At 44.5% G+C, this 27,877-nt stretch overlaps 1 protein-coding gene across 5 annotated transcripts in view; it reads left to right on the top strand.

Moving 5' to 3' along the window:
* Window positions 1–9,693: 9,693 nt before the first annotated feature.
* The window catches only part of KANK1 (KN motif and ankyrin repeat domains 1), a 199,098-nt gene continuing 180,914 nt past the window's right edge, over window positions 9,694–27,877 (top strand). For 3 of the 5 annotated variants that reach the window (XM_036090850.2, XM_036090846.2, XM_078062000.1), the window contains exon 1: window positions 9,701–10,009. The gene's annotated coding sequence lies outside the window, so the exon portion shown is untranslated. Of the gene's footprint in view, window positions 10,010–10,618; window positions 10,752–27,877 lie in introns of those variants that run through there. The other 2 variants (XM_078062001.1, XM_036090847.2) reach the window with 2 other exon arrangements.

Here is a 27,877-nt window from a genome sequence, read left to right as displayed (position 1 = left end):
AGTTATGGTGACATCTGACCTGCCCCGTTCACAGGATTGTTGGGAGAATCGTGGGTCGATGTACATGATAAGTGCTGCACACACAGACTCTGCAAAGAGTCAGGTGCCAGGAATGACTGCCCCTTTTATCCGGGGTCAGGATTCTCTGTTACTGTGTGTGCATGTTGACAGCTGTAATCGTGGTGTTACGGTTATAGGGAGAGCCCCCAGTCATATTAAGTGTATGATTTTAAGAATGACAGAGCTTCTGGACTATATTTTGCAAATCAAAGCTTGTAATTTAAGGAACAATAGGATACTAACAAGGGAGTGTTCTGGGAAATTGAGGACATATGGTCAGCAGAGAGATATTAAAAAAAAAAAAATACTGAACTGGGAGTTAGGAGACTTGATCCCTAGTCCTTCCTCTGTCTGTGATCTTGAGCCATGGTGGCAACCTTGATGGCTTCTGTTCCCCCGATCTGTAAAACTAGGTTGCTTGACCTCATTGTTTCATAACTGGGATGAGGTTAAAAAAACGGTTCATTTATTTATTTTATAGAAGAAGCTTGAGAGAGCTTGCACGTGCACAGAGAGAGAACCCAAGCAGACTTCCCACTGAGCATGGAGCCAAGATCCAGGCTCAATCCTGAGATCATGACCTGAGTCGAAATCAAGAGTCAGATGCTTACCCGACTGAGCCACCTGGGTGCCCCACTGGTATGAGTTTTTAGAGTTACCCGGGGAGATCCACAAATGTAGAATATTTGTTTTGTTTCCTGCTGTGTTTCCAAAGCATAGAAAAGTCCTTGGCCCAAGGTAGGTACTCAGTATTTTTTTAATGAACAAATAAAACTTTATGAAAATTAACAGGCCTGGGCACACTCCAGAATCCTCATAGAGTATGTGTTTTTATTGGTCAGGTTTAGCAAATAAAAACACAAGGCATCCAGTGAAGTCTGAATTTCAGATAAACAATGACATTTTTGGAGCATACATATGTGGTATGCAGTATTAGGCTATTGCATCTCGTGTAAAGATAGCCAGGTAAGGTTAGAGCTTTGGGCCAGAGAGTGGCACCTTGAAACTGGCCAAGATTTCAGAATCAGACAGATAATCTTGGTGTGAGTCTCTGCCTTGATTGTGTAATTTTAACCGATTGCTGAACTTTACTGGGCTTTGTAAAGACAGTGTTCATCCCATAGGGTTGCTGAAGATATTCGAGATAATGTAGGTATGATGGCCTGCACTTAGCACGTATCTCTACTTCTGTAGCCGATATGGGCAGTTGGTCTGAAGGAAAAAACTCAGCATCACCACGACCTTCACCGAATGCATTGTCAACTAGTAACTTGGCATTCCAAAGTGACCAGGAATAGAAAGAACAGTTCTAGGTAGACCTGAGCAAAGTGAGACTGAATGCTGACCTTCTGTCAAACAATACCTCTATGTCTGGGGGGAACAAAACATACTCAAAATTAATAGCGTATCCAGAATAAACAGAGGAAGGAAATTCTTTCCTTTCATTTGTTATGAAATGTCATTTGCTTAACTGACTTTTTCTAATGTCAAAAGTAAATATTCAGGTTTCCTAGGGTCACTCGACAGAGGGATGGGCCACTAGTTGGGTAGTGAAAATACTTCAATCCTGACCTGGTTTCTCTCTCTTCTAAGTTAAAAGCATCTTCTGTGTCTGGAGCATTTGTTGTTTCTAGAAATGTCTGATACATCTCTTCTGGTTGAAAAACGAACACATGTGGCAACACGTGTAAAATGTTCATTGAAAGGAAACAACTTGCTAGAAACACATATTTAATGCTGAGTATATATTATGTACCAAAGACTGTCCTAGGTGCTGGGGCTCCTCAGTGAACAAAACAGACCCAAATCCTTGCCTTTGTGGAAATGGCATCCTGGGATAGGGAGAAAAATATAAGCATCCTGAATAAATGAGTTCTGTAGGATGTGGACGGTGATGGTTTCTACAGGAAAGGACCAGAGGGGAAGGAAGGTGGGACTGAGGATGGTGGGGTGGTCATTTTAGTTAGCATGGTAACAGTGGGCCTCATTGGCAAGGTGGCATTTGGGAAACGGAGGTGATGGAAGGAGCCATGCTGATCTGGGGGGATGAGAAGAAGACTATCAAGCACAAAAGACCTAAGGCAGGTGCATGCCAAGAGTGTTCCAAGAACAGTGCGGAGGCCGGTGTAGCCAGAGTAGAGAGAGGGAAGACGGTAGGAAGAGAGAAGACCCAAGTCACTGTTATGGTCTTAATCGTGATGAGAGATCCCATGAACCTCACTGCAAATGTGAATCTTAGTTTCTTTACTCTGTGCTTGTAGGGGTCATCTTCAACTACGCACTTGCAATGACGGCTCTTAATTTGTAATGCACGGTTAGATTAGAGATTTCCCCCCACACATCTATGACTGCAGGAAGCAACACAGCTTAGCAAAGATACATGCGCCTTCATCAATAGATCTGAGCTCCTATTCTGATGTTCTTGCTAGGTGTGTGCCCTTGGGCAAGTTACTTGACCTCTCTGTGCTTCAAGTTCCATCTCTGAAATGGGCGAAATGAGGCACCTGGAAGTGCCTCCGTTGAAGTTGTGAAGATTGTAGGGAAGGTCCACGGACAATCTTAACACAGTGCTTGACACATAGGAAATACTAAAAAAATACCATTATTATTTCTTGAGAAGTATAATCAGGAAGATGGGGTATTTTGAAATATCTATTTCAGTGTATATTTACCAAAACATGTTTTTGAGCAAAAATGGCCTTTGAGCCAACCTCTAGGATGATCCCTCATGATCCTTTGTCTGAGGATTCAGACCCATGTATGGTCCCCTCCCACCTTGGACCAGGGTTGGTCTATGTGACCATAAATTATGGCAGAAGTGATAATATGTTACTTTTTTAGAAGAAATATTTAATTAAAAAAATCTTTTTTTTGTCTAATGATATGTCACTTTGACGCTTAGATTATAAAAGCATTGCAACTATGATCTTGCTCTTTCTTTCTCTCTCAATCATCACTTAGCTCTGGGGCAAGGCAACTGTTATGTCCTGAGCAGCCCCATGGAAAGGTGCCCCCTATGGAGGGGTCTACATGACAAGGTACTGAGACCTTGCGCCAAGAATCATGTGAGTCAGAGTCTTTTTGGAAGTGGACCCACCAGGTGCGGTCAAGCCTTCAGATGATAGCAGCCCTCACGGACATTTTGACTGTAACTTCATGAGAGCCCCTGAGCCAGAACCATCCAGCTAAGCAGCTCCCAGATTCCCGAACCACAGAAACCAGGTGAGATGATAAATATTTGTTGTCTCAAGCTTCTAAGTTTTGCGATAATTTGTTTATGCAGCGATACATAATTAATAACAATAATTTATATATATTTTTTTCTAATTAACTTTTGATTATAAAGGATTTACTAGGCCTAAACCTATTTCTCTCATGTTTGATCTTTAAACATCACCCCTGGTCCTTGGTAAGTCTACAAGCACTTATTTTTTGACATAGTTGTTATCAGTGTAAATCAATGTATATACGCTACTTGGTATTTTGATTTTCCCCTCCGAGTCATGTCATATGCACCAACAGATTGCCGCATTCTTAGCATTTTTACTGGCTCTACGGCATTCTTTGCTATTGCTACGTCACCTTAGCTCAAACGTTCCCTATTGTAAGACATACTGAGTTACAACAAAAATAGTGCCCATGAGCCAGGCAATGTCCTGAGAGTTCCATAGACTAGGTCCCTGCTCTCAGATATGAGAAAGACAGGCAACACAGAGGGGCAAGTCCTCCTGAGGCTCACAGACTACCACAGGGATCAAACATGAACACTGGTGTTGGTTAGGTGAGTACACTGTCCTTGAGGTTGACCTAAGACAGTGGGTGCAAAGGAGCTGGGTGAACGTCATTGTTAAGATAACAGTCAGAGCTTTCTAGAATTCTGTGTGCTTCCTGGAGACATACAGAAATGACAGTAGACAATAAAACCTTGGGGAAAAAAAAAATCCTTGCCTTGGCTCCAAGTCTCAAAGCAGGATTTCAGGGAGGGTATCCCTGAACTAAAGCCATTGTCCCCCAACTCCGTGTGTCTGCCTCCCCCTCTCAGCGTTCTCCTCCCCTCCTTTGGCTGTGCTTTGTCAGACCCTACCATTGTGGCTGGAAGAGAAAAAGTTGACTAAGCCCTTCTTTGTTGAAATGCAGCACCACGTTACACATACCGGGTCTCTTCTGAATACAGCATTCATCAGAAGGCTCTTACGTAACCAGATCCTACAAGCAGGGAGCACCGTTTCTCCAGCTGGGTCGGTTCTGGTGCTCGCCGTTTGACTTTCCCAACCTTGCCGACAAGATTCAGGGGGACCACGGGGTCAGCAAGCCGTTTTCACCTGTAAAAAAATAACGTGCGATAAAGGGAGCTGCACTTAGTGTACCAAGGAACACGAAACACAAGCACCTCTAGAACCTCATCAGGGTCGTGCTCATCAGTCTATGGAACCAGATGCAGCCCCGCCACTCGGGGCAAAGTCAACACTTCTTGAGTGACAAGACTGAGGTATTGACATCAGGGATCCTTATTAGGTTTCAGCTGTGCTAATCCTCAGATGAATGTGGTGCAGCGTCCCTCCCTCCCCTCAGTGCCCCTAGCGCCCCCAGAAGACGCCCCTCCCTGTTCAGCTGCACTCAGAGAACCTTCATTTTAATTAGAAGTCTGTCTGATGAAAAAGCACCCGGGCTCAAAAGACCACTCCAGTTGTTTGAAAACTCCCGGGTTAGAGAATGGGGCAGTGAGGTCAAGGTCAAAAGGTCACCAGGTCAGGATTTTCTTGCCAAAGGAGAAAATGCTTCAGCAACAATGACTCAGTGCAAAGTTATGACTAATATGATTAAAACAAAAACAAGCAAACAAAACAAAATACCTCCAACACAATGCACACAGTGTGCCAGTTGAAAGTGACGGGGGGTGGGGCGGGGGGTGAATTCTGGCTCTGCCCCTTCGCAGCCCAGGTTCGAATCCTGCCTCCACCACTTAGCACTGTGGCTTCCTGTGGAGGCTTGAGCCTCCCTGAACCTCTGCCTTCATTTCTGCAATGTGAATAATCATCACGCCTACCTCGCAGGACGATGAGGTTCTCAGTAAGTGTTATCAGTTATTAAAATTATATTGTTTTAATTACGATAATACTTTATACCTCTTTCAAGCCAAAGTCTTTTATATTACGGTAAAGTTTGTACATGTATTAGCTCCTCTAAATGACGGGTGGTTTGTTTGGATTCTTCATCTTTGTGTCCTTTATAAAGCTTAACCCAGTGCTTTGGGCACAGTAGGCCCCCAATAAATATTTGTCAAATAAGTAAATGTCCTAAATATAGTGAGTCTGCAGGGACAGGCTTGTACACATAATCCCTCTAGTTAGGGACCTATGAGAATGTCACACACCTTTTGAATACTGTATAAATATTTTAAATGAGTAACAAGGATATAATGAAGATTACAATTATGAATAAAGATTACTCTTAGCTCAAATTTCCTGAACTAGGGTTACATCCTTCAGCAATATATAAAACGTATTCATACAGGGTTTCAGCTTACTGCAGACTAAACCCTCACTTACTTTGCAAAAGAAAGCAAATGAATCAATGTGTTCTTTACCTTTCAGACGGGTGTTTCCAGGAACCAGGAGTGTGGGGCTATCATGTTATAGGTTGAAATAACTTCCTTTCTTTCTAGCTTTAGATAATAATTACATGTTTTCTGACACAGACGGCAGCTAGATTATTTTACATTCATTTCCTAAGCTTCGTAATGCTTATAACTAAGTGGCAAACTAACTAGTGAAATCTGAGTTATGAGCTTTGGGACACAGAAAAAAGCAGAGCAGGCTCTATGGGCCATTCCCTTCTGCTTCTCTCTTTTAGCTTTCTCCAACAAGGGAGGTCGAAGCGCTGTTTTGGAAGAGGGAACCACAAAACCATTGGCAGTAGGTAAGTGATCCAGACTGTGAGTCATGGACTAGGGTTTTGTAATATTAATAGATGTTCTTCAGCAAGAAGACTCCTTAGTGGCAGTAAGAACTGAGCCAGGATCTAGATCCTCCAAGGTCGGCCTTGGAAAAGGATCTGTAGTGGTGAATCCAGCTGTCTCCACTGCCCGATATGCACAATATGCAGCCCCCCACCCCACCCCCAACCCCCAGTTTACCTTTTCTTTCAGGGAGACTCACTTGGGCTCAGGTTTGCACACACATACACTCTCACACACACACACACACGTTCTTGCCACCATGACTTCTCTTTAATACTCTGACATGAGAACAGCCAAAACACTTTCCCTCACATCTCTAAAATATTTGAGAATGACAAAAACTTAAAAAAAAATCTCAACAATAACTGTGGTATATATCTGTTGTAAAAAAAAAAATGAAATAAAGAAGAGTATGGGAAAGGAAATGACTTCCAGGGCCTACCCCAATTCTTCTGTCCCAAAGGACTAGTGTGACTTTGGTGACCTCTCGCCTGGGGGTCTTTCTTGCTCTGTCCTGATTTATCTCCTTGCTGCCGTGTACCTTATTGGGTTTCAATGCACAAGACATTCAGGGCGCCATATTCCTTCCTGCAGGTTACCCAAGGCCCGCTCTGGTGCAACTCACTCTGTGAGGTTCGAGCCTTACTGCAACGTGAGGTTGATACTTCCATTTTACAGACGAGAAGCTTGAGGCTCAGGGAGGTAAAAGAGTTGACTGCTCTTACCTGCACACACTTCCTAGTATATGGCAGAGGACTAACTGCGTGACACGAAGGTCCACTATGCAAATGGTATACCCCACAACCAGGGCAGACGCCCTTTAGCTGCAAAGCCCGTATAACGTATGGCTGTGTTTGTTACTAATTTACTAGATAGCTTAACTGAATCCTGAGGGAATGGGTGCAGGAGACATTGGTTTTGATGGGAAAGGAGAGTAAGGAGAAGGTTCTAAATCTGGAGTTGCTGCCAGTAAGACAGTCCTCATTATGTCCCCATGTGTAAAGTGCAGAGCCACATGATGTCAGTGGAGTGATAGAAATAAATAATGTGTGTTTTAAAAGGGCCTGATGGAAATATGTCAAAATCTGAACAGTGACTGTATCTAGGTGATGGAGCCATAAATGATTATTATTTCTAATTTGTCCTTTTCATATTTTCCCAAAGTTTTTTTTTTCCTGATAATGGGCATGCATTACTTCTATAGTCTGAAAAACTTAAGTATTAGCTTATAACGTGTTAGCTATATGTTATATTGTAAAAACATATGACTATCAAATTAAAAATGTATGTGCTTCAAAGGACCCTATCAAGTGAAAAGACAACCCACAAAATGGGAGAAAATATTTACCAATTATTTATCTGATATATATCAGATAAAGGACTCGTATTACTTATCAGATATAAGTAAAGGCCACTTACAACTCAACAATAGAAAGACACATAACCCAATGTAAAAATGGGCAAAAGATTTGAACTGACATTTCTCCACAGCAGATATACGGATGGCCAATAAGGATATGAAAAGATGCTCAACATCATTAGTCATTAGGGAAATATGAATTAAAACCACGAGACACCAATTCACACCCACTAGAATATATATAATAAAAAAGATGACAATGACCGTGGACGAGGGTTTGGAGAAATTGGAAGGTAAACAATATGGCCACCTTGGAAAAGTGTGTCAGTTCCTTGAAAAGTTAATCACAGAGTTACCATATAGCCAAGAAACTCCACTCCTAGATATATACCCAAGAGAAAGGAAAACCTGTTTACACAGAAATGGGTACACGATCATTCATAGCAGCATAGAGCGGCGTAGAGTGAAAAAGTAGAAGCAATCCAAAATGCCCATCAGAGGATGAATGGATAAACAAGATGTGGTTTTATCCACACGAGGAAATATTATTCAGCTATAAAAAGGAGTACCGATACAGGCTACAGCATGGATGCACTCTGCCAATATTAAGTTTAAGAAGCCAGACACAAAGGCTTTCTATTGTATGTTTCTACTTACGTGAAATGTTCAGTATAGGCAAATTCATAGAGACAGAAAGCAGATTAGTGTTTGCCCAGGGCTCAGTGTGGGGGGGACTGAGGAGCGACTTCTGATGGGTGTGGGGTTTCCTACTGGAATAATCGAAGTGTTCTGGACTTAGATAGTGGCCGTGGTTGCAGAACTGTGAATATATTCAAAAATCACCAAATGGTAAACTTTAAGAGTAAACTTTATGGTATGCGAATTGTATCTCAACAGAGGAATGACTAAAAATGAAGTAAAATTTCAAATAGAAATCCACCAAAAAAATTCAGAATCTGCCTTACTTTTGACTGATTAGGTTTGACTACGTTTGAGGGCCTGGGGAATAAATGTTCACTGACTAAATGTAATGAAGGAAAAACGACGGATGGAGAGTACTGTGTGCATGCAGGAGCCCCCTGCCTGATTCTCCCTCTTACTCCTTAACCCCCCGGGGTGGGGGGATAAAGATTCTTTTCATAGAATTGCGGACATTAGGCAGGGAGAGGGTAGAAAAGATCTGCTGAACCCATACACCCTTATTCTACCCATGAAGAAACTGAGGCCCAGAAGGAGGAAAGAGTTTGCTCACTGCCCCCCACCCCCGTCATGAGCTGCAAAGGGGCTGATGAGCTTTCCCTGCCCCACGTTATCTTTGAGCTGCCGCCCGCCTGTCCTTTTCACCGGCAGGGCCATCCATTTCAGGAATTAGCAGGTGTGCTTTGCCTGTACGCAGAGAGAAGCACTGATTGCACAGCCTCTTCGCCCCAAAGGCCAGCATTTCGCTTTTTGAGGTTCGACGACTCTCCACTGTAATCTACTTGCAAAAATACCGTGACAAGTGTACGGCGCCGCTGGGTGCGTGCTCTGCTGGAGAGCTCGGGGGCGGGGGGGGGGGGGTAGGGCCCCAGCCCCCTAAAGAAAAGCAGTGACTGGAGAGCGGGCATTAATGGGTTTTTGTTTTGTCTTGGTAATACTTGGTTTTACAAAGTTGGCCTTCCTGTCCGGTTTATTCAAACCATTTTCATTGGAAAGAAGACTCCAGCCACAGTGTCTCAATCTCCACGGATCCACTCGCACCCAACTGCGACTGCTCTGAATCCAGTGTCTGACTTCCTAGTTGGCTCTCAGCTCCCGCGGCGGGCACTGCGCCTTCTCTGGAGCCCACCCCCCCCCGCCCCCCCGCGCCCCTGCACGCCTCTGCACACGCTTCTGTACTCCCCTTTCCACTCAGGACTCTGTCCTACCCCCGGAGCCGGTCACTGGCCGCCCCTGTGCGGGTCCCGCTCAGGCACCTGCAGGAAACGAGAGCCCCGCGCGCTCACCTGGGGCCAGAAAACCAACCCACAGCCGCAGTTTGTCAGCGGAGTGGTGGGAGGGGGCAGTAAAAAGGCGCTGGGGCTGGGTATTAACCGTGATCCCTCCCGGCCGGGGACGAGAGGTGGGAACTGACTCAAGTTTCCCCGGGGAGTGGAATTTTTCGCTCCCTCGGGGAGAGAAGCAGGCACACGTGGGCGGCAGGAGCGCGCCCGGCGGACGGCGCTGCCCGGCTTGGCGGCTCGCCGGGCAGGGGTGAGGCGGAGGTGCGCGAAGGTGCCTCGTGGGCCTGGCGGAGTTGGGGCGGCGCGCAGGCGCACTGGGGCCAGCCCGCCGGCCGGGTCCCGGGGTACAAAGAAGCGCCGCGCAGAGCAGGGGTTCCTGGAGGTCTCCGGAGCCGCCTGGGGAGTCCCTCCCGCCCCGCTTCGGGACGCCGCCACGGTCGCTTCCCGCGCGGCGACTGAGGCTTGCCAGCCTCCCCCACCCGCTCGCCCCTGCAGGGGCTGCAGGGCCCGGAGAGCGGCAGTCCGTTTCGGGGTTTAATTCTGGCGCTCGCACGCGGGGCCGGCTCCGCCCTCTCCGCCCCGCCCCCTCCTCCGAGGTCCGGGAGCCGCGGCCCGCCGGGCGCCGCAGGTTGGGGAGCGCGCCTGGAGGTGAGTGAGTCTGGGGGCTGCGCCGCGCCCTGGGTCCGGAGGGGTCGGCGCGGGGCGTCCGGACCCCGACCCCTGGCGCGGGCCGGCCAACTTGGCGCGCGCCCGGGGCGGTGGCGGAGGGCAGCCCCGCGGGCTCGCGCTCGCCCTGCCTCCCCCGGCGGCCTCGGGGCGGGCCTAGGGACGGGGTCCGAGAGACCTTTGCTCGGGCCCCGCGGCCGCCCGGCTTTGGCGCGCGCTGCGGCCGCGCGGCTCGGCCGGTCGGGGCAGCGGCAGAGTCCGGGCCGGGGCCGGGAGGGTGCGGGCGCGCTGCGCTGGGGCACCCTCGGGCCCTGCACTAGCCCGGGACGGGGTGCCGGACCCTCCCCGAGGCGTCACGGGGTGAAGTTCTCGGCCCCGCTCCGCAGGGGGAGTGGAGGTCGACCTCTTTATCTCTGTGCCCCAGAGCGGCAGGTGGCCTCGGTCGCCCTCCGCCGACTCCGAGATGGCTCCGGCCCGGGTCGGAGGGGTCGGGAGGTGGGGGGAGGGCGGGGGAGCCGGGGCCTCCGGGACGCGACCCTGACCAGCGCGGCGTGCGCTTCTGGGCGGCCCGCGGCGTCAGGTCGGCGGAGGGTGCCAGCGTCCTTGAGCGGACTTGGTCCCCGACGTCCCCTGTACCGTGCCATTTCGGCAGGCAGCCCCCGCCCCTTGCTCACTCTCCCCCTGCACCTGGGTCCCCGGGAAACTTCGGAGGCAGCTTCTCGAGGTGGGTCCTGCGGGTCGGCGGGAGCGGCTCTGCCCCGGGGTGATGGGTGAGGGCTTTGGCCGCGTTAGCGTTAAAAACAATCTGTGGCGTCCCCCAGTGCTCGCTGTCTGCACCTCATCTCTGCGAGGTTCGTCTCTTCGTGTTAACGAAATACATCAGCAAGACAGCCCTGAGACTAGCAAGGAAGGGTAATCATCCACACGTGTAATTGTGCAGTTTCTCCCCCCCCCCACCATTCCTGCATCTTTGAGTTGGATGGAAATCAGAACCTGCTTCCTCTTTTTTAATTCGTGGGTTTAGTCACCTTGATTTTTAGCTGGTGCTTAGCTGTTCATCTCCTAATTGTTCTTTTCGTCCAACTTTCTCTACTAAAAAGTGGGGCACTCCCACGTTGTATTTATTTTAAAAATTGAGATATAATAAACATGCCATAAATTTACCCTTTTAAACTGTTCAATTCCATGGTTTGTAGTATATTCACAAAGTTATACCGTTATCACTACGAATTCCAGAACATTTTCATCACCCCCCAGAGAAGCCCCATCCGCGTTAGCAGTCATTCCTCATTTCACCCTTCCCCAGCCTCCCTCCTTCATTTTAAGGTGAGGTTTTCCCAAGGTAGAGATTGAATTAGAAACTGAGAGATTATTAACGTCGGACCTTTTTCAGTTAATGGATTTGGGGGAAGGTGCTGCGGATGAGGCAGTGGAAGAAAATTTTAGTAGGGACTGTCCCGTGGTGAGATTAGTGTCTAAGGATGCAGGAGAATCGGTTAGTGGTGGAATGATGGCCTCCTTCAAAGACACTCACAGGAGGGATGCATTTTATCTCCTGTGGGGCACGGGGGTGCTTTGGGGGTACTTTGTCAAGTTCGCAAACTTTTCTAGTTGAGGTTCCACCTCAGCAAAAGTGAGCTCTGTTTTGTGTGTGTTTCGGGGGGGCGGGAAGGATGATAGAGCAGAAGAAGAGCAATGTTTTAAAAATAGTTTTGTTTTAAATCATCCAAACTGGTCCCAAAGAAAGAAACCACAGGCAAATGGCCACGAGAATCGATACAGTCAAGACCTAGATTCATTTTGTGAGTGTCAGCATTTGCTCACAAATAGTGCCATGAGCTGATGTGCTCTTGCATCAATTCCCTAGTCCAGGGGGGAGGAGGAGGGTGGGCAGGGGTGTAGCTGGAGGAAATTCAAGGAATTGGGGAGGAGGCAGGCAAAGGGCTGACAAGGGGCTGTGCTTATGGGAGTGGAGGCCCGTAGGGTTCAGAAGCAGCAAGGGGGATCTCAGGGAAAAATTACAGACACGTCACTCAGGCATTTGCTGGATTATTTGTGCATGTTTTAAAAATCTCAGCGGAGTTGAAACAGCCCAAATGACACAGCAACCTCCGCACATCTCTTCTGCCTTGCATTCAAAGAAGCCAAGTTGGTTTCGAATGTTATGGGACATTTTGTCTCTGTTGCCTGGGTAGCTTGGCTTATGCCATCTGTTTTTTTTGTTTCGTTTTGTTTTTAAGTAATTGTTAAACTATATAACACACATACCAATCGTAAGTGTACAATATGATGAATTTTCACAGTGAACGTGAACTTGTAACTTGCCCTGAGATCAAGACACAGAATGTTGCCAGACTGCAGAAGACCCCTTCTGTTCTCTTCCCGTTACTTTTTCCTCCCAGGGTAACCACTGTCCCAACCCATAGATCAGTTTTGCCTGTTTTCATGCTCTACGGGTATGGTATCCTCTAGTACACGTTTTTTGTTTGTTTGTCTTTCAATCTGGCTTCTTTCTTTCAAAATCACACTGATGAGATTTAGCCATGTTGCATGTGGCTCTAATTCAGTCATTATCCTTGCTGTCCAATATTCCATTTGTGTGACTGTGCCCCAAATTATTTATCCATTCTGGGGTTGATGGGCGTTTGAATGGTTTCCACATTTTGTCCATGGCCAGTAGTGTGGCTGTGAACATTCTAGCACATGTCTTGATACACCTGTGCACATTTGTTTAGGTTATATACTTAGTAGAATTGAGAGTTCTAGACTGTTCAGTTTAGAAGATGCTGCCAGATTCCAAAGTGTTTGTTTAGTTAATACTTCTACTAGCAGCATGTGAGAGTTCTGTCCTGTTTTAAAAAGTAAAAGCAGTAAATCTACAGAGTTGCACAAATGGACAAAAGGTGACCCATATTTGCCCCATTCCAGCAGACGGATTATTTCAGTTGTGTCCACTTCTAGTGCTTTTCCATGTCTGCTCCTGTTTTTATGAAGCCATAAGAGTCAATTTGGTATTTTGTTTGTCTTAACAGTGTGTCTTAATATTGTTTCAATCTCCATGACTTTCTAATTCCTGCACACATCCACAATCCCGTGGACAGGCTTCCATTTAATAATCCCCCCCAGCAATAGAAATGAGTGTTAATTTTTTTGGAGTTGTATATATTGCTAAAGAAACCATCTTTGTGCATGTATTTCCCCCCCTTTTTTGGGATCATTTCATAAACTAGAGTCTTTGTTTTTTTATGGCTCTGGATCCATGTTGTTAAACTACCACTTGCAGAACCCAGCTGTCCTTGAATCTAGTACAGAATTGATTAAAGTAACCTTTAAATTGCTAATATGTTACCTGCAAAAAGGTGTCTAATTGGTTTAAAATCCGACTCTCAAAGTAACAGTGAAGTTGACCCTGATACCTGCTTTTTATTTTTATTTTTTTAATTTTTTTAAAGATTTTATTTATTTATTTAATTGACAGAGAGAGAGAGAGAGAGAGACAGCGAGAGAGGGAACACAAGCAGGGGTAGTGGGAGAGGGAGAAGCAGGCTTCCCGCGGAGCGGGGAGCCCGATGTGGGGCTCGATCCCAGGACCCTGGGATCATGACCTGAGCCGAAGGCAGTCGCTTAACCAACTGAGCCACCCAGGCGCCCCGAGATACCTGCTTTTTAAATAGTGTAAATGGGACTATTGTAGTTTCACTTGCCAGTCACATATGATTTTTCTTTATCTGATGCTTTTTTGCCAAGGTACTAAGTTAGGAGTTTTAGTGAGTACAAGAGGAATCCTAACATTAAGTAGCTGGTTGTCCGGAAATTATGTATAAAAATTAAGAATACCAGCTAGGCAGTTTCCTTACATGTAACAAAGGAGTGTTTAGTTCATTTACCAGATATTGAGTACTTCTGTGGGTTCTGAATCAAAAGAGGTCTTTCTTGCCTGAATGGTTAGGATCGGCTTCCTTGAAAAGTAAGACTTGAGCTGAGTTTTAAGGGATCCTTAGAAATTGGCGAGGGAGCAGATCTCGCTGAAGAAGATACCACTGAGTTATCTCCAGAAGAGAGATGAACAGCACACAGGCTATCCTGGACAGTGAAAATGATGCTGGTCTTCTTTTTATTCTTTCTCTGGAATATAGTGAAAATTGGTGAACTAATATAAAGGCAGAAAAAATTATTAAAGCTTTTTGGATGAACACTTTTTTACTTTCAAGTCAACATCCTGGGGTTCGATTGTGAACACTTGCCGAAGATTACCGTGCAGTGGACTGCTGCTTTGCCTAGTTGTGGCTCTAAACTCACTCTTTCCCCTCAAATAAAATACGGCAAAAATTTCTCTAAGGTAAAGACTGCTCCACCAACTTGCATGTAGAATAAGCCAATATCAATTTACCTTTAGTGAATAATAATGACATTTCTATTTTATGCAAGGCTTGGTGGGGAAATTCAGAGATGTAGACCCTCACAGAGTTCATAGCAAGTGGGGAGATAGAAAGATACAGAATTATAGTGGGAGGCAGAAGGATGGAAATATCTGCTCTTCATGGCTCATTCTGGAAATGTAAGGGGTGGGAAAATTCATGCTGGGAGGTTTGTATGATATTTAAGGAGATTGGGCCTTGGAAAATGTATACGGGTGGGGATTACAGCAAAGGGCATTGCATTTTAGGGCCTAGCTTTTGAAGCAGCAAGGCAGTCTGGTAGGGCTTGACGTAGTGGTTTGCTCAGTCACATACTTGGAGACTCAGGTGAATGGCAGCTTGAGATTATGCTCTCTGTCCAGTGGCTTCTAGCTGCTGAGCCAGCCTAGATATCTTTGGGAGAATGTTGTAGCTCTGGACCCAGACTGGCTGATTTGGATATAGGTTGTGCTGCGTGCTGGGTGACCTTTGGCACAGTTACTGAATCTCTTTGTGATTCAGTTTCCCATTTATAAAAAGGGGATAACAAAAGCACTCCCCTCATGGAGTTGCCTGAGGATTAAGTGAGTTAAAGTGATATCAGAGGGGCACTGGGGTGGCTCCAACTCTGGATTTCCGAGTGTCCAACTCTTGATTTCGGCTGAGGTCATGATCTCGGGGTGCTGGGATCAAGCCCTGCATCAGGCTCCGTGCTCAGTGTGGAGTCCGCTTGGGATTCTCTTCCCCTCCCTGTGCCCCTCCCCCTGTGCATGCTCACTCTCTCTTTCAAATAAATCTTTAAAAACCAAAACCAAAACCATAGAGAGCACTTAGAAGACTACCTGGTACACCATAAATGCTAAGCATGTTCACTGTTTTTTTTTTAATTTTTAATTGTTTAAATTTCTGAAATAGTATTTGTCTATAGAATAATGCAAACAACAAAAAAGCATTTAAAATGAAAACTAAAACCCGTTCCTCCTCTCGGATCCCTGCTCAGCTACAGTCTCTTATCGGGTGTTACTGTTAACTCTTGCCATTTTCAGTTCTTTTGGTGGTTGTCATTGTACAAATGACCTCAGACTTGTTTCATGGTATTATGGATTCCGTGGGTCAGGGATTCAGGCAGGACTTGGCTGCTTCTTGTGGTGGTGAGGTCTCTGTGTAGCACCCACTTGGTGACTGGGCTGGTCTGGACAGTCCGAGAAGGCTTTGCTCTCATGCCCCATGCCTTGACAGGGATGACTGGGGGGCTGGGCTCAGTGTTGACTGCTGACCAGAGTACTTACTACGCATGGCAACTTCAGCATGGTGGCCCCGGGTAGTCGGACTACTCACATGGCCACAAGCTTCCCTCATGTATTAATCAGGGTTCTCTAGAGAAACAACAAATAGTATGTATGTATTTTTATAGAAAAAGATGTATTTTAAGGAGTTGGCTCACATGATTATGGAGGCTGGTGAGTCCAAAATCTGCAGTGTGGGCCAGAGACTGGAGACCCAGGAGAGCCAATGGTGCAGATGAAGACCAAAGGCAGTCTGCTGGAGAATTCCCTCTTGTGTGGGGAAGCTGATGTTTTTGTCCTATCCAGACCGTCAACTGATTGCATGAGGCCCACCCGCATTATGGAATACAATCTGCTTTACCCAGAGTTCACTGATTAAAATGTTAATCTCATCCCCAAATACTCTCCAGATGGACGAATACATTTAACTGCTAGAGTGCCTCAAGAGAACCAGTTAGAAGCTTCCTGGCCTTTTATGACCCAGCATCGGAGGTTACATGACTTTCCTTTCACCAAACTCTGTTGATTGGGTCCATCGCAAAGCCTGCTCGGATTCAAGGAGAGGGGACGTGGACCTGCCACTCAATGGGAAGAGTGTCAGCACATTTGCAGCCTTCTTCTTAGACTGCCATAGTGTACCCTTGATTTCAACAGATTTTGCAGCATCCATTCGTTCCCTGCTAAGGAAGAAAGGGAATTAATACTATCCCCACCTCTCCTCTCTTCTTCTCCCCTCTGCCTCTCAATTTTTTTAGATATCCCATTATTTTTATCTTGCTCTTGCTATTTTTAGTTCTCTTTTTTCAGTAACCTTTATAATTTTAAATAAAGCATTCCATACTTGACAAGGCCATGGAGAAATGAGACTTGTTGAGTGTGTGTGTGTGTGTTTGAGCAGTGGAAAAGAACAGAACTGTCTAGGAGGAGACCTAACAGAGAGGCTCTTATTAAAACACTCCAGTCACTAGATGTGTGAATTGTTTGTGAGCATGTCCCCTGATGCGCACAGCAGGTGACCTAATCCAGCAGTTTTTATTTTCTCTTTGGCTTTTAAACTCGGATACCTATTTGCCTTTTTCTTCTTTGAGCTTTATGTTTCAAGTATGAATGCTTTCTCACTGATGAAGAATCTTAAAACAGATACACTGTTGAGTTGTGTATTTGTGTATGGATACATACACCAGAAGAACCTATCAGAACTAAGCATCCTCATGCTTTTTTCATTACAGAAGCAATCAGTTAATTGGAAACAGTTATATATTTCAGACAGTGTCAGGAACCCTGTAGCTCTGTTGGAAGGTTTTTTTTTTTTAATTAGTTAATGGAATTGAGCAGTGGGGTTTAGTTTAACGCTCAGAAGACACACTAATCCCTTTTTTTTAAAAATAATTATCCCCTGAGAAGCACACAAGAACCTCTATTCTTGTTGGTTTACATTGTTGTGTATTGCAGATAAAACTCCTTTTTATATAATTTTTGGCTTGATTAGAGGTAAGAATGTAAATGTGTTGATATCAGCATTATAATTTTGGCCAAATTCAGAATTCTGACTTGTTCACATGTTGGCCTTGGGGAAAATATGAAAAAAATAGAGCAAAGGTAGAAATCAAGCTGAATTCATCCTCCCTCTTTCTCTTTCTTTCTCCTTCTCTGTCTCTTCCCCCCTTACCCCCTTTCCTTCTCTCCCCCCCCCCCTTTTCTCAACAGAACTGCTCTTTCCTATAAAAGTAACTGCTTAAGAGTAGCCCTTTTTAAGGGCACCTGGGTGGCTCAGTCGGTTAAGCCTCCAACTCCTGATTTCGGCTCAGGTCATGATCTCAGGGTCATGAGATCGGGTCCTGAGTCGGGTTCTGTGCTCAGTGGGGAGTCTGCTTGAGATCCTCCCTGTCCCTCTGCCACTTTCCCCCCTCAAATAAATAAGTAAACCTTTTTAAAAAAGAGTAGCCCTTTTTAGGGGCAGTGATTGTCCCTCTTACGTGATGCTATGAGTCCCTTTTCTGCCAAAGACTTGCTCATCTCCCTTCCCCCACACAGAGCCATGGACCCCAGCTGATCATCTTTGTATCACATCCCTGGGGGTATCCACCTCATATCAGAGGTCACTTGTGTCAGTGTCTGAACTTTAATACATGGAATCGCAGTGTGTGTACCCTTTTGTGCCTGGCTTCTTTTCACTCCGTGTTGTATTTGGAAGACTGCGCCATGCTGTTTTATGTGGCTACGGGTTGTTCTGTTCATTGGTTTCTTGTGTTCCACGGTGTGAATATACCACCGCTGACCCCTCCTCCTGGAGACCTGCTTTGGGTTGTTTCCTGTTTGGGACCAGCACGCACAGTCTGCGCATGTGTTCTGATGGATGGATGTATACGGTTGTGTTGGATGCACATCCAGGAGCAGAGCTGGCGGCCGGCCTGTGCACAGTTCTGCTGTGGGAGAGATCGCCCGAGCGGTGGTATTCACGTCTATGCCCGCAGTGCTGTGTGAGTTCGACTCGCTCTAATGCTTTCATTCCCCTCTATCTTATTTTAGCCAGCTGGGTCATACCTATTCTTGAATTCCCCAGGCTGATGAAGATGAGCACGCCAAAAAAGGGCTCATATAACATATGCTATAACATGTGTTATAGCATAGCACGATACAAAACATCAGATTAGTTTAAAGAATTCATCCAGAGATGTTATGTCCGCTTTTTAACTGGCTTAGCTTTTCTGTTTTTCCATGCTATAAAATTCAGTTCTCATGGGATTTTCTTTAATTTGGTAGGAGATGCCTGTCAAGAGATTGACACTTAATAAAAGTTAACAAAACTTTACGAATAAACTCTCCTGGTTCTGAGCATTAAGGCTTTCGGTATATATAAAAGCTGAAATTTTGCCCGTGCCGTCTTACCGTTTGAACTTTGCTGATTTGTTAAGTTGATCTACTGATTTTTGGCATTTACTGTGACATTTTTATAGGAGGATTTGTCTAAGTCATGCTCTGTAGGTGGTCAGGAATTAAATTTCCACAAGAAAGTGCAAAAGAAAATTTGAGCTCTTGGGGCATAATTTTTTAAAGGCAGAAAAGAAGGGGAGTAGCCACACAGGGATATGCTGGATATTATATAGATTGAGTGGCAGTGCTAAGTTTTTTGCCATTTTTTTAGAAAATGAAATGAGTCATTTTGATGAAACTTAATGTGTGATTTGATGTGCTTGAGTTTGTTTTATTTCCTTTTGAAATTTCATCCTTCAGCTTCTACTTTTTTTTTTTTTAAGATTTTATTTATTAATTTGATAGAGACACCCCGAGAGAGGGAACATAAGCAGGGGCAGTGGAAGAGGGAGAAGCAGGCTCCCTGCTTCTACTTTAAGGGGCCTGTTTTATCTTCTCAATTGTTTCTTTTTGAGGATTGTATGCCTCTTTAGGAATGCAGCCCCGCTTTGTACTTAGTGCAAATGTTCTCTCCGCCTTTATATATCACTAGGGGTGTTGCTGATCAAGGGAGAGGCACTATTTGTCTTCAGTACTTGTAAGATATTTGTGGGTACTGTTTGGCCTGTTGGAGGCAAGATTAAATCCTGGGTGGCGTAGCCTAAATGGTCTTTAGAAATCCCAGGCTTCTGATCTTGAGAGCCGAATAAGATTTCTCTGCCTCCAGAGACCCCACCCTTTGATCCCCTTCCAGAGTTACAGTTTAGGAGTGGGGGGAGAGTTTGTAGGATCTCTATCAAGGAGAGGAGTTTGGAAGAGAAATGATGGAAGCTTACTTCCTACAACTCAAAGTTTCTTAGCCCAGGCAGGGTTTCAGTAACAATAAGGAGAAACAGTTCAAATAGTTTACAGCTGTGGAAGTTTTTTGTATATTGTTAAAAAAAAATTTTTTTTTTTTTTTTAAGTTGAGGGAATTCAAGACTAATCCTCTCATGAAGTCATGTGAACTTGTGTTCTGATATGTTTTGGTTGGGGGGAGGAAGGGAGTGCTTGTGGCCCTAGAGTGGGATCTGAGAATTGTTCATAATGCTGAGAAGGGCCATGGTGTGGGAGGGTGGGGGGCACTGGCTTGAGGAACAGCAGCAGGGGCTATTTATGGAGTGGTGAAATAGAAGGGAGATGACTAGGTTACGCTTTGTAGGCATTCAAAAATATTTGTTGAATGAATATGCATGATTATATTCATCACGTACTAAAGCTGCCAGATCTGCATGAAGGTCCCGATTCATTAACTATTGCAGTGGTTTAGGTGCTCACTGTGTGGGAACTTATCCTTTAGGTGATAAGGAATTCCGTGCTTCCATCAGCTACAGCTGAAGCATTTTGGTTGTAAAGAGATTTGTCTTAACAAGATTTGATACACACACACACCCACACCCACCTACCCACCGGCCAGGCATGCATCTGAATCCTGTTTTGTTCCCTACTGCTCCTCTCTACACACCCTTCCTGTGTGTGTGTGTGTGTGTGTGTGTGTGTGTGTGTGTGTGAGAGAGAGAGAGAGAGAGAGAGAGAGAGAACTTAGGGACACGAGGGTACTATAAGTTACCCTCAATGGACTCTGTTTTGTCAGGAGAGTTTTATTTATTTTTGTATTCAATTCCCATTTATTTTTGGCTCTTGGGGCCATGTGATCTCTTCAATATGAAAAAAAAAAGCAGCAAGTTCAACACAAAATAAGATCAGAAGTGCAGAGTAGGACAGAACCAAAGTAGGGGAAAGGGAAGAGGTGAGATGCTGGAAGATGGAGAACTTCCTGTCCCCCTCTTCTGAGGAATGACTCAAATGTTTAGGTGGCAGCACACAGCTTTCCATAGGTAATTTTCCCCTTTATTTTCAGCAAAGTTTTATTTTTATTTTTTTTAATTGTTTTTTGAAAATTTCATTTATTTTTTTAGAGAGAGAGAGAGCAAGCAGGGGGAGCAGCAGAGGGGGAGGGAGAGAGAGAACCCCAAGCACACTCCACGCTCAGCCTGGAGCCCGTCGTGGGGCTCGATCCCACGACCCCGAGATCAGGACCTGAGCCAACACAAGAGTCGGACACTCAACCGACTGAGTCACCCAGGTGCCCCCAGGAGAGTTTTAATCAATTTTTAGGTTACTAGAGAAAGAGAACTGTCTCTTTTTGTTTGTTTCTGGCTCACTTTAGCCAGCCCCCGGAAACAAAAGGCTACTGTTTGGATAATCACGGGAAACTGGGAGAACCTAATTGGAAGGACTTTGTTTTCCTTTAATGAAATCCTGTGTGCTCATAAAGCTGTTTCACACCTTCCAGAGAAAAGGAGCTCTCACTCAGAAACAGAGTGCTACTGTGTCTGGGCTTGGTGCTGCGCGCCCTGGGGAGGGCGTGCCAATGCTCACCTCCTGAGGTCAGGAGTGAGTAAGAAGACCAGGACTTTGAGCCAGCCCAGACCCACTGAAGAAAGGAGCTTTACTACATCGGAAGGAAGAAAAAGAAAATGTCATTCTTTCCTGTCCATCAGCTTTGCCAGCAAGTGGGGAAATGCTGCTTAAGGGCTTGACATTTATATAGTTTAGGAATCGTTTTCTTGGGAACTTTCTCTTTCAAAGAAAAAGTGTTAGGAACCTCTGGCCTCACATCGAGTTTGACCAAATAACCAGGCTTCCCTGTTGATCTGATTTGAGTCCTGACTTTAAGCTGTTACCCGCAGAACCAACCCCAGGCTGCCTCGGGGTGCTGAGTCCGTGGAAACTGTGCTTGGTTCTCAACATCTCTTTGTCTCTCCTTGACCCTCAGTGGCCCAGGGCAGCTTTATCTTCCCCACTTTCTTCCCTTTTTTTACCTTTATTTTTGGACCGCTCAGATTGAAGGGATCTGATTCAATATAGGGCAGTGGTCAGGAGCCTGGGTTCTAGAGTCTTAACTCTTACGCTTCCTGTTGGCCGTCTATTTCCTTTGCCTCCTTGTGTCTGAAAAGAAACAGTATCATTTTGCTATGCTGTTCAAGTGTGTCTTGGGTGTGTGAGTGTGGGGTGGGGGGGAGGCAGGGCAGAGGAAGTAGGGAGGGAATATAAAAGAAGGAAGGTCTAAGATATAGTATTTCCTGACTGTAAAACTCCCTGGAAGAACATCTCAAAAGAGCTGTCCTGTTTGCTCAGGGCCAGAGGAGCAGAGAAAGGGTTATGGTCCCAGGTAGCACACAGTGGATCAGAGAACCCTGGGAGCAAGTAGAAGGGCAGAGCCAGGCTCAGGGACCCCAACTCCGAGAAGTGCCACCACCCTTCTCTCTGCAAGGTCTTCCACAGATTTGGCTGAGCAAGATCATCTGTCTCTGCCTGTAACATGGGGGTAACGAGAGGTCTGGTATAGAGGAGCCCAGGTGATCAACGAGGTCATGGGCGTATGAGCCTTGCCGGAGTTGTGTTGACATCTGGATCACTTGGGAGTCCTGGTGCTCTGACTGCTGCCCCAGCCAAGGAAACTCAGCGGTTATGTAGGATTCCTGGTAATTACTGTTGGTTATTGAAGTTGGGGTACTTGTCTCAGGAGGCACTGGGATGGGGAGAGATGAGATACGGTCCTGGGACCCCAAGTTGGGGCTCTGCACATCTCTTCTGGGAAATAACCTCCATACGAATGCTGGTTATGCAGAGCTATGCTGGAAACATGTTATGGGACTTTCAAGGGCTGGTGGTGCAAACCATTCATCATTTAGAATAACGTTTCTAGGATATAATGCATAAATATTCTTGATAAGCTGTGGGCACACTACTGGTTGTTAAATCGGTGATTCATTGTATCTGAAGCTTTGGGGGAATGAGAAGAGTAACATTGTATTTATAGTCCAAAGCCTATGCAAAGGCTGGGTCCCATTCAGTTAACTGCTTAGCTTTTCTTAAATCAGTGACTGTGTGGACCCAGAGGTTGGGTCTTTTTCTCGCAGCAACATGTACTGTTTTGCCTTTTCTTGTGTTCATTAAAATTAAGAACTTTCATTTAGCAGTATAAATGAAGGGTGGAAAGGCAGGTCACAAAGTGGAAGGGATTTGTCATATATTCAATAAGCAGCTTGTCCAGAATATGTCAGGAACAGCTATGAATCAGAAGGGCATTCAACATCACCAGTCATCAGGAAAATGCGCATTAAAACTTCTATAAAATACCAACACATATTCAAATGGCTCAAATTAAAAAAAAAAAAAAAACGACCCTGATAACCAAATATTAGTAGAGATAGGAAAAACTCAAACTCTCATTAACTGCTGGTGGAAGTATAAATTGGGTTTAATCACCACTTTGGACTTACTTCCGAAGCTGGACAAATACCTAGCTTATGATTCAGTAATTATACTCCTAGATGTATATGCCCGACAGGAATGAGCACATATGTGCACTAGAAGCATTTGCAAGACCTCTCGTAACAGAATGATAGGAACCTCAGAGAAATAGTCCAAATGCACATGAATGGCAGGATTCATGTGTGAAATATTGCACAGCAATAAAAAAAAACAGTAGTGCTGCACAGAAAAACATGAATATTGAGACATTATATTGAGTAATATTATAGATATTATATTGAGTAAAAAAGCCAAAAGTGTACATATTGTATGATTTCTTTTATATGAAGCTCAAAAGGGGGGAAGAATAATCACTGGTGAATAGAAGAATAGGGCAGGGGGGCTGGGGTCAGGGGTATATTGACTGGGAAAGGACATGGGGGTCTTCTGGGGTCCTGATGAGGTTTTCTATCTTTGACCTAGTTGCTGATGACATGAATATGTTCGTTTGTAAGGATTCCTCATGATAAATATTTAAGATTTATAATTTTACTGTATGTGTGTTATTCTCTAATTTTAAAAGTTTATTAAGATCAAACATTTAAAAATAAATAAGCCAGGATTTATAATAAAACAGGTAGGCTTACTGGCTGTGTAAAAAGAGAAACTCATTTAAACTGGCTTAGACAAAGCAGCATGAACAAGGAGTTGGTTGGGAAACCAACCCAGCCAGTCCTCCTAGGAGTTAGGACCTGAGGTTGGTTCCTGGTACCTGGCACTCATGGTATCTTGCCTCCAGCATTTGTACCATCCTTTGGCTTTTCCCTACAGATTACCTTTCTCTGCTTCAGCTCACATGTGGTAGAAAATTGGCAGCTCAGCCCTTCCTATCTCCAGTCTTGCTGCTCTAGCCCACTCTCCCATCAGCAAGGCTTAGCCTGTGCCTCTTTTTTTTTTTCTCCCTGGAGATCGGAATCATTTTGTGATCCCGTTAGCTGTGGCCAGGGAGGCTGGGATTGTGTAGGGAACACAGAGTAGCCAAGGGTAAGGATGGGTGAATTTTTCTAAAAGGGAAATGTGTGTGGGAAGAAAATGGTCGCCATCCTATCACGTGTTCTCCTGCTGAATGTCTGCTCCCTCAGGTCTTTTTTAGCCCTAATTTGGAGCAGGGAAGAAGAGTCCCCAGGAAATTCTTTTGCTACCTCACAACCAATCAGACTCTCGTGTTTGCTTCCAAATGGACACCCCAGCAGCTTGACCCTGATATTTTGCAAAGTCTTCCTGAGCTAAGCTTTTCCAAGATCTCTCACAAACTAGCCTTGTAGAGGGAGCTGTTACCTTGTATCATTTGGGGATTATGGAATAGTTTCCCTAATGCATGAAGATTCACATCTTCTGGATCTAATTTTCTGTCCAATTGTAGGAAATAGTGTTCCTAACTTGATTTGAACTTAGCAATGAGAATAGCCTTCCTGATAACTACTGTGGGCTTGCTAACCATGATAGAGGAAACCATGGCCCCCAGATTCAGGGCTTTGCAGGGAAGAGTATAGCATTATCTCTCTCCCACTCTCTTGGGTCAGCTTAGTCCTAGTAAGTGTTAGGAGTTTCTCTGGGCATCCAGCTTGCCAAAACCCCATCACGAATTTGAGATGGTGCTGAATTTTTCCTTCAGCAGTGAAGTTTTGAAATGAATTGCTGTATATTTTCATCAGAGTAGCTATGAGAAGAGTCTTTAAGCATTGTTTTTCTTTGGCTTCTAGAAAAAAGTTTGAGAGATCTAGTAATTTTCATCAAGTTATTTTTAAATTGCTCATTTAAAAAACTGTCTGCACCATCAGAATATTCATATTGGTAAGATTTCCGGGCAGAGACTAATACTAAAAAGCTAAAATGAACCTGGCCTTTTTTGGGCTTGATTTCTACATCCCATAAAATCCCAATTACATTTCCTTGTTTTGCTGGGAGACCGGTTTGCCAGTTAAGTTTATAACCTTGATTCTTGTTTTATTCCCCCATCAGCTAGAGATTAATTACATGTCTGTGGAACGGTGAGCTGTTGAACCTTATCTTCTTTGAACCTACCATTGTTCTCCACAAGGTCTTCTAAAGGTCAAACAAGTAACTTAAGTTTTCTCTCTCTTTCTAAAGCACATATTTATAAGGTAAAAACTTGAATTAGAAAAAGACATTATTTTCAGTTTATTTTGTATGTTATGCAGATGGTTAGCATGGAAATTCACTGGTGGTAAGACCTACCTGTTTTTCTGCATTCATTAGGTTGCCCTGGGTATCAATTATTCCATTGATCATTAAAACATTTTTTTAAAAAAAGAAGTGATGGCTTCATCTCTCACCTTAGGCTACATGATGCTCAGTGACCTAAAACAACATTTTAATTTCTGGTTCACATTACGCGGCAGCTGCAGTTCTACTCCAGAGGTCTTCTCTAGTCTAGCTCCAGAGCCGGGTTGAACGAGCCACCCCTCTCTGGGACATGGCAGAGGGTGAGAAAGGGAATGACCAGTCCATTCGTGGCTGTTAAGGCTCCTGTTTATATATGACTTCTCGCATTCAGTGGGTTATGGCAAGTCACATGGCTAAGCCGACCAACAGCAGGGTAGGGAAATGTAATTAATTCTTCCATCGGGAGACACTACAAGTCACATGAAAATGGGAAGTCTATTCCTTTTATAGGGAGGGCTGCAGATAATTGAAACAACATAGTCTGCCACAATGAAGAACTATATTTAATTCTAAGAGGTTTAAGGGCCTGTATGCTGAATCAGAACCAGCATTTAGATTGATTACATCTGTATTTTGGGGGTTGTTTTGAAAAAGTTATGCTTCAGAAATCTGCCTACATATGGAAAACAGGTCTTATTTTTATACAGGACTGATTAATCTTTTATGAGTTGCAGAGCTGTACCCACAATTTGGTAACTTTCCACTCATTTTTTCTTAAGGGTCTAGATCTGAATTTAAACAGGAAGTTACTCTTCTTACTCTCTTGACCTTTGTTTCTTGATTTTCTATGTGTTATTGCTGTCTTATTGGCCGATTGTCTTTTGTTTAATTGCCTGAGTTAATATGGTTTTGGCAGCCACTCAAAGGTGGATGACACTGTAAAGAGAATGATAGAGATGAGCCTTTTGGAAAAACTAAAATTTATTAGGGCTTGGTGAATCTGTCCTGGTATTTTTCTTTCAAAAGTGAAATTGCTGAGCTGTTGCTAATATCCTTACTGGGGAATTTCTGTCTTAGTGTTGACAATGGACAAAATCAGAACCCTTTGAAGAAAGATGGCAAATTGCAATTGTACTTACTGTGAGGTATGAAACTTCAGTGCCTTGAGTGGTTATTCTCCCGTATGCATGTTGGGGAGATTCAGAACCCTTTTTGGGGGGCAAACAGGGAATCTTGGCTATTCTTAGAGTTTCACCCTCACAGCCTTTTGTGGAGTGGGGACCATCTGTTTAGGCAAGAGTCTTGCATAATTTCTTTCTTTATTTTTTTTTTAAGATTTATTTCCTATAGTTAAGAGGCTATTATGATTTGTCTCCCTCTCTGATTTCGTCAAACCGTAAGAGACTCTTAACTATAGGAAACAAACAGTGTCGCTGGAGGGGAGGTGGGTGGGGGAAGGGGTAACTGGGTGATGGGCATTAAGGAGGACGCTTGATATAATGAGCACTGGGTGTTGTATGCAACTGATGAATCCCTGACCTCTACCTCTGAAGCAAAAATACACTATATGTTAATTAACTGAATTAAAATAAAATAAAGAGATTTATTTACTTTAGAGTGTGTGCATGAGTGGGGGGAGGGCCAGAAGGCGAGGGAGAGAGTGAGAGGATCTCTGGTGAGCACAGAGTCACACGCGGAGCTCAGTCTCATGACCCTGAGATCACGACCTGAGCCTAAATCAAGAGTCAGCTGCTTAACCAACTGAGCCACCCAGGTATCCTTAGTTTCTGTAATTTTTATAAGAATGCTGAGATTTCTTCTGATTGGCTGATTTTTAAAAAACAGATATAATTGACATAAACATTATGTTAACTTTAGCTTTATAATGTAATGATTCAATATTTGCATATTTTGCAAAATGATCACCACAATAAGTCTAGTTAACATCCATCACCACACATAGTTACAAATTTTTTTTCATTGTGATGAGAACTTCTATTTTTTTATTAGAGTTTTTTATTTTAATTCTAGTTAGCTAACATACAGTGTTAGAATAGTCTCAGGTGGACAATATAGGGATTCAACAATCCTATACATGACTTAAGTGCTCGTCATGATAAATATACTTTTTAGTCCCCATCACCTCTTTCACCCATCGCTCTGCTCACCTCCCCTTGGGTAACCATCTGTCATATGAATGAAATCATATGGTATTCGACCTCACACCAGTCAGAATGGCTAAAATTAACAAGTCAGGAAATGACAGATGTTGGCGGGGATGCGGAGAAAGGGGAACCCTCCTACACTGTTGGTGGGAATGCAAGCTGGTGCAGCCACTCTGGAAAACAGTATTAGGAGGTTCCTCAAGAAGTTGAAAATAGAGCTACCATATGATCCAGCAATTGCACTACTGGGTATTTACCCCAAAGATACAAAAGTAGGGATCCGAAAGGGTACGTGCACCCCGATGTTTATAGCAGCCATGTCCACAATAGCCAAACTGTGGAAAGAGCCAAGATGTCCATCGACAGATGAATGGATAAAGAAGATGTGGTATATATATACAATGGAATATTATGCAGCCATCAAAAGGAATGAGATCTTGCCATTTGCAACGACGTGGATGGAACTGGAGGGTATTATGCTGAGCGAAATAAGTCAAACAGAGAAAGACATGTATCATATGAGCTCACTGATATGAGGAATTCTTAATCTCAGGAAACAAACTGAGGGTTGCTGGAGTGGGGGGTGGGGTGGGAGGGATGGGA

The sequence above is a fragment of the Halichoerus grypus genome, chromosome 14 (genome assembly GCF_964656455.1).
Source record: "Halichoerus grypus chromosome 14, mHalGry1.hap1.1, whole genome shotgun sequence".
Lineage (NCBI taxonomy): Eukaryota > Metazoa > Chordata > Mammalia > Carnivora > Phocidae > Halichoerus > Halichoerus grypus.
The sequence above is the reverse complement of the archived record's forward strand: the minus strand, read 5'-3'. Positions and strand labels throughout refer to the sequence as shown.